This window comes from Hippocampus comes, unplaced genomic scaffold, assembly GCF_001891065.2.
Source record: "Hippocampus comes isolate QL1 unplaced genomic scaffold, H_comes_QL1_v1.1 scaffold146, whole genome shotgun sequence".
Taxonomy (NCBI): domain Eukaryota; kingdom Metazoa; phylum Chordata; class Actinopteri; order Syngnathiformes; family Syngnathidae; genus Hippocampus; species Hippocampus comes.
Genome location: NW_017806156.1, coordinates 107,334 through 114,000, shown reverse-complemented (window position 1 = coordinate 114,000; position 6,667 = coordinate 107,334). Strand labels below are relative to the sequence as shown.

Genomic DNA, 6,667 nt, shown 5'->3' with positions numbered 1-6,667 from the left:
TCCACGGCCGGGCTTCGTCTGTGTCGCTGGCCCCCGATCGTCACTGTCGACCGGGGTCGGATTCCGTGCGTCTGGTAGCGAGCGTAGCGAGGCCACTCCCCCGCAAGCGAGCATTTGCTCTAGAGCAAATTTAATCCAGCTGCGTTCACACGTGCACATTTGTTTCGGCGTAGCGTCGCAAACGAGCATTTGCTCTGGAGCAAATTTTTAAACCACCTCCCTGAGGTGGATCAAATTTGGTCCGGTATAAGCTCTTTAGTGGAGCTACGCCGGAGCAAATGTGCACGTGTGAACGCTCGACTGGATTTATTTCGGAGCTGCGTCGGACCAAACGTTGCCGTGTGAACGGGGCTTTAGTCTTCCTCCTACTCTTAATATGCCGTCTTGAAGGAACGGGACAAGCTGATAAAGTTGGTGGTTACAAGGCAGTTTTCCTGATTTGTCGCTAAGCATGTTCATCTCCTTTTGGAAGACATCCTTTTGTGTCAGTTTAACAAGGGTCAGTGTAGCTTGCCTTTTTTCTTCGACATTTAAAGGTTTTGATTCTCTTGGCTAGCCGTTGGATGCGAGCAATGACATTCACTGCTGTTGCCCATTTTGAAATCCGTGACAGAAGCTCTTGTATGTCAAATTGCCTTACAGCCTCTGTCCTTAACACTTGTACAATCCTCACCTCCGGATCTCCCACCAGTAACTCAGGTGTCACCTCGATTGTGGCTATATCTCTTTCCCATAAAAACCTTGGACCGGTGAGCCAATTTGAGTTGATGAGACCTGCCACGTTCAGGCCTCTGGAGGCATGGTCTGCAGGGTTGTCTCCTGTGTCGATGTAGTACCACCGCTTTGCATCACTGTTTTGTCGAATTCTCTGGACCCGATTTGCAACAAAGACATGGAATCGTTTAGCGTCATCGTTAATATATCCTAGAACCACTCGAGAGTCTGTCCAAAAGTATTCTTCATCTATTTTGACTTCCAACTCCTCCCGTAACATCTTGCTCACGGCTGCTGAGGTTACTGCTGCGCTTAGCTCCAGTCTTGGTATGGTGAGTATTTTGGTTGGAGCCACTCTCGCTTTGCCAATGACAAAGGAGCAGTTCACATTCTCTTCGCTTAACAACCTGATGTAGCTACACTGACCATACCCTTGGCTGCTAGCGTCAGAAAAGTGGTGAAGCTCAACTCTCTGTACCTTGCCAAACCTGTCCGGTATAAAACATCTTGCAATGTTGATTTGATCAAGGTTCTCCAAATCCTCTAGCCAAATCTCCCACCTTAACTTTAAGTCCATAGGTAGTAGATCGTCCCATCCTGTACCTCTCTGACACATCTCTTGTAGTATCCTCTTTCCTTCAAGGATGAATGGAGCTAAAAATCCGAGAGGATCGTATAAAGAGGCTACAACGGAAAGAATCCCTCTTCGTGTGGTGGGTCTTTTATCTAGTGACACCTTGAAGGAGAAACTGTCACTTTCGATCTTCCATCTTACCCCAAGCGCTCTTTGCACTGGTAAGTCGTCAGGCCTGAAATCAACATTCTTCACGTCCACAGCACATTCTGCTACATTGATTGAATCTATCACTTCTCGGTTATTGGAAAGGAATTTGTGGAGGTGTAGGTTTCCTCTTGCACACAGAGCTTGAGCCTTTTTTATAAGCTCTTTCGCTTCAACAACTGACTCCACGCTTATGAGTCCATCATCAACATAGAAATTTTTTCGAATGAAACTAGCTGCATTGGGGAACTGTTTCTCATTAAGGTTGGCAAGGCATTTCATGGCATAATTGGCACAGCCAGGGGAAGATGATGCTCCAAATAAATGCACCTTCATCCGGTATTCTGTGGGTTGTGAATCTAAGTCTCCATTTTCCCACCAGAGAAAACGCAGATAATCTCTGTCCTCCTTTCTAACATGAAACCTGTGAAACATTTTTTCTACATCACACATGATTGCAACAGGATGTTTACGGAAACGACATAGTACAGCTGTGAGGCCATTTGTAAGGTCAGGTCCTGTTAACAGATGGTCATTTAGTGAGGTGCCTTTGTACTTTGCAGAACAGTCGAAGACCACGCGGATCTTGTTAGGTTTACGGGGGTGGTACACACCTTGATGTGGGATATACCAAAGATTGCCGAGTTCTGGTTGGCTGTCTACTTTCTCTGCATCACCATCTTTAATGATGCCTTCCATAAACTTCAGATAGTCACTTTTGAACTTATGATCTCTGTCCAACTTCCTTTTAAGTTGTTTCAGTCGTGCCAAAGCCAGCACCTTATTGTTTGGGAGGTGAGGTCGTGCTTTGAAAGGAAGTGGCATTTCGAGGTGGCCGTGTTCATTTTGTTGGAGGCCTCCTTTTAATATTTGCAGAAAGAGAATGTCATCTTGAGATATGCTTTTTTCACCTGCTTTTGTGTCTGAAAAATCAGACTCAAGGGCTTTAATGACGGCTGATGGTGTTACGGGTGGTAACTCTTTGACAGATACTCGAAGACAAAGTCCAGTCACATCACCTGTGTTTACGCATCGTGCTACTCCTCCCACAATACTCCAGCCGAGATCGGTTTTGACAGCGTAAGGCTCGTAGTCACCTCCAGTAATGACCTCTCTTGGAATCAAGGCTCGGGAGCAGTCATAGCCAATCAATAATCTAACGCCACAATCCATTGGTGGGGGTATCTCCTGAGTTATGTTAACAAGATGTTTCCATGAAGTGGCTGTTTTGCGGGTAGGAATATGTGTCCGGTCAAGAGGAATGAAGTCTCTTGTGTAGGCCGGAGGTAGGTCAATGGAAATATTTGAGGAAAATCCTCTTACTTTAAGTCCACAAACTCTTTCTCTTTTTATCACTGAGTCCTTTCCCAGCATCGTGGAGAGTTTCAGTTTAACTGGGTCCATGTCTACCTTAAGCTTTGCGCATAATTCTTGATCAACAAACGTGTGGCTGCTTTGTGTGTCCAACAGCGCATAAGCTAGGGTCTCTGTATCAGGTGCGTTAGGTGCTGAGATCCAGATGGGCACAATCATTGATGTACTCTCAACATCACTTCCCTTGACACAACAAGATAGTGAGGATGTACTTTCTTCAGTGGTGTTTTGTGCTGAGGCTGTCTCCGTTGGAGAACGATCTTCATGTAATGCGGTTGGATGACTCTTTCGGCATACTCCACACATGGCTCTATTTTTACAGACCTTAGAATTGTGACCCCTTCTCAGGCATGCAAAACATAGCTTATTTTCATAGATGTATTTTCTCTTTTCCTCTAAAGACATTTTCATAAGCCTCTTACATTTATGTAGAGAGTGCTCTTCTCCACAGCATATACATATGCCTGGATTTTCGGCATCTCGTAAATTGTTTTCATTGGGGTCTTGATCGGCTGTAGAGACTTGCGGATCTGGGATCCTTACCTTTGTAGCAAATGTGTTTGCTTTTGAGTGCCTACCTCCCTTTTCTGTCATTTCAGTAGTTGTCTTAATGCGTATAGAGACGACACTGGATTGCAAGCTCTGCGTGCCTCTTTAGATATAAATGTCGCAAAGTTATGGAAACTTGGATAGTCTTGACCTTCATCTAGCTGCTCTGTGACATGACGGTTCCACCTGGATGTTACCCAATCTGGTAGTTTCACCAGCATTTTCTGGTTCTCCTCACAGTCATTCAAAACTTGCAGACCCTTTATGTAAGGCATAGCATTACTACAAGTTTGGAGGAAATCGCTGAATTCTCTCAATTTGATATATTCCTTCCCACCAATCTTTGGCCATCCATTGAGTTTTTCTCTGAAAGCCCTCTGCACAATGAAGGAATTACCATATCTGGTGTTGAGTCGATCCCATGCTTGCTGATAGGCTTCTTCATCTCTTCTATAAAAGCTGCCTTCAAGAGAAGATTTTGCCTCCCCTGCTATGTACCTTTGTAAATAAAACAACCTATCTGCAGGGTTTGAGCATCGCCTCTCTATCAGAGCTTTGAAGCTTGTACTCCACTCTATAAAGTTCAGAGGATCACCTGAGAATACTGTAGGCTCTGGGTTTGGAAGACGACTGAGTGCTAATGATTCCTGTAATGTCTGAACCAAGGTTGTGTCATTTTGTACAGTTGGCTGTTCATGATGTGGGGAATGGGGAGAAGAAGGAAATGCAACATTCTCTTTGGTGTGTATGGGGCTGCTTGTCCCATTCCTCTCCTTGATTTCCTCTTCCTCATACACACTTAAATGTGCCTTAATTACTTCGATGTCTCTGATTTTCAAGTTTTTTCAACTGCTGGCGTTGGGCCTCAATAGCTTCTTCCATGTCAATCTCAGCTTCCTTCGCAGCCAGAAGAGCAGCCATTTCGGCCCGCTTAACTGAAATGCTTGGTGATTCGGACGTGTGCTGGGAAGGCTTGGCACTGGGTGCTGTAACTATGAAGGCGGTGGAACCACATATGGACCTGGCATATTCATTATCTAGCAGCATGTGTAATTTTGCGTTTTCTGCCACAGCATCAAAATCATCTTCATCTTCTGTTAGACGGATTCTCATTACTTGCAGTAGGTCTGCTGTTGCCGCTACACATGCATCAACTTTTCGCCGTAATTCTTGACTTGGTGTTGTCTGACTTCGGACACTGTCGTATATTTCTTTTATCTCACCCTCAAGCTTCTCAACTTCATCCATCATGTCGTACATGTCTTGCTCAGGGCACCATTGTTTTAACTTTCTTCGGGTTTCTCGAACATAACTTTTCCATTTCTCATATGTTACATTCAACTTGCCTTCCTTTTGAATGAAATCTTTCTCTTTTAGTTCCTGCATTTTAGGTGTCAAATGTCTTAAACGAGAGGATTTTCTTATTTTTGCCTCAGCCGCCCTTTCCACATTTTCATGCTCTTGCATCTTATCACACTGACTGTCGCTATTTTGAGACATTTTTGGAGCTTTCAAAACTTCAGAACCTGAGTTTTATAGATTTATAGAAACCAAGTAATTTGAGTTGCAGCCCCTAATCCTATTCTATCAATGCTGTTACATTGTTACTTGTCAAACATTCACAGATATTTTCACAGATTCAAGAACTCACATTCATTAGTTCCTCAGTTATGATAATCTTTGTCTATTTTCTATCCATCTACTTTGTGAGCTACTGGAAGCTGTATAGGCCTTTGCCAACTCTGGTTAATGTCCACCTAAACCTTTAGCTGCTACAGGATGAGAAGCAACGTCGCGCGTTGAAATCTTGCCTTACTGCCGGTTGAGGAGCGACGATGCATGCCGAGGCCTGTAGCTTGCTGCCGGTTGAGTGCGACGACGTTCGAAGTAGCTCGTGGCTAGCTGCGTGGCACGCGGGGTTGAGTGTGACGACGCTCGATGTAGCTCGTAGCTTGCTACGTGATGTGCGCCGAAGCCTCCAGAAGGATGGATGAGGACACGTTTTCACTGTAACTACCCCGGTCAAGGATGATGCTTCAACTGATGTCCAGAAAAACGTTTAATCTTGGAACACCGTGAAAACTAAAACACATTTCAAACAACAATCAAAATTACAATATCTTGAACAAGACATTAAATAAATAAACACAAAATGACATACCGTGTGCACCTTAGTAAACCGAAAGTAGATCAAATTAAATCACGGAGACCACACGGTATCGTAGCTCTGTCTCTGTCTCTCTCTCTCTCCAGTTTTCTTCTCGATCTTTCTAATTCCTCACTATCCGCGGCACGTGACCCGGAAGTGATTCTTAACAAAATATTCCAAATAACATATTAAGAGGATTTAAAGAAAAAACAAATGTGAAAATTCACATAGAAATATAAAGTACTTTTAGAAAACAACAAGCCTAAATAAATGTATTTTCGTTGTCATGGCAACCAACGACTCAATACTGGCGCCAGTTACAGTAAGCATGTCTCCAGTAAGGAGCCATTTTGGGGTTGACATATTACCGTAATGACCATAAACAAGGCGCACTGGATTTTAAGGCGCGCTGTGAGCTTTTAAGAAAATGGAAGACTTTTCGGTGCGCCTTATAGTGTGGAAAATACGGTACTGTATATTTTTTTAAACCTCACCAAAACGTGCAACACAAAGCAAACAGTGTAAAGCCTATATCATATCTTTCTGGGCTGATCTTTTTTTGAACGGGTAATTTAATGGTGTGGTATTTGTAAATACAGTAAATATTCTCTAGTGCGGACTCGTGTTTGCGCTGTCCAATTTGTCCTGATAACAGAAATTCCTCATTTGGGAAATGAGCATGGTACATGTCCTTTATGAACCTGCAAGTATGTTGACAAAAATGCAAGTGTAACAACACATTCAATAAAATCCAAAAATATACTGTCAAAAAACTTTTGTAAAACAAAAACTGCAATACAGGTGTGTCCAAAAAGAATCATAACAGTAAAATACGTACAGTATTTTAATGTTAATTTTTCTTCTGTCTTGGGAAAAAAAGTGTGTCTATTTTGGATTGTTTGGTTGGATGCATTCTTTGGTTTATGACAATGTTTGCCTGCGTGTCATACAGTTTTGTTGCTAGTTGCAAGTAACTGTCCCGTTGATCACCGATGTCTGGTAATTCTTGTGCATACTGACGGATTTTTGTTGCCATTTTGCATTGCTTCCTCGCTGGATGGTGGCTTGTCATCAGGAGTTGAATCGATGCCTTGTTTTTT

The 6,667-nt window shown here is 43.2% G+C and overlaps 1 protein-coding gene and 1 long non-coding RNA gene across 9 annotated transcripts in view; one reads left to right on the top strand and one right to left on the bottom strand.

The window, feature by feature from the left end:
- Positions 1 to 5,881, bottom strand: part of LOC109531048 (uncharacterized) — an 8,502-nt gene extending 2,621 nt beyond the window's left edge. The window contains exons 1-2 of the long non-coding RNA XR_002171108.1: positions 5,580 to 5,881; positions 5,027 to 5,500 (exon numbers count right to left, since the gene is read on the bottom strand). This is a non-coding gene — a long non-coding RNA (uncharacterized LOC109531048). The remainder of the gene's footprint in view (positions 1 to 5,026; positions 5,501 to 5,579) is intronic.
- Positions 1 to 6,667, top strand: part of LOC109531046 (uncharacterized protein KIAA0408) — a 44,543-nt gene that overhangs the window by 21,797 nt on the left and 16,079 nt on the right. The window lies entirely within an intron of this gene.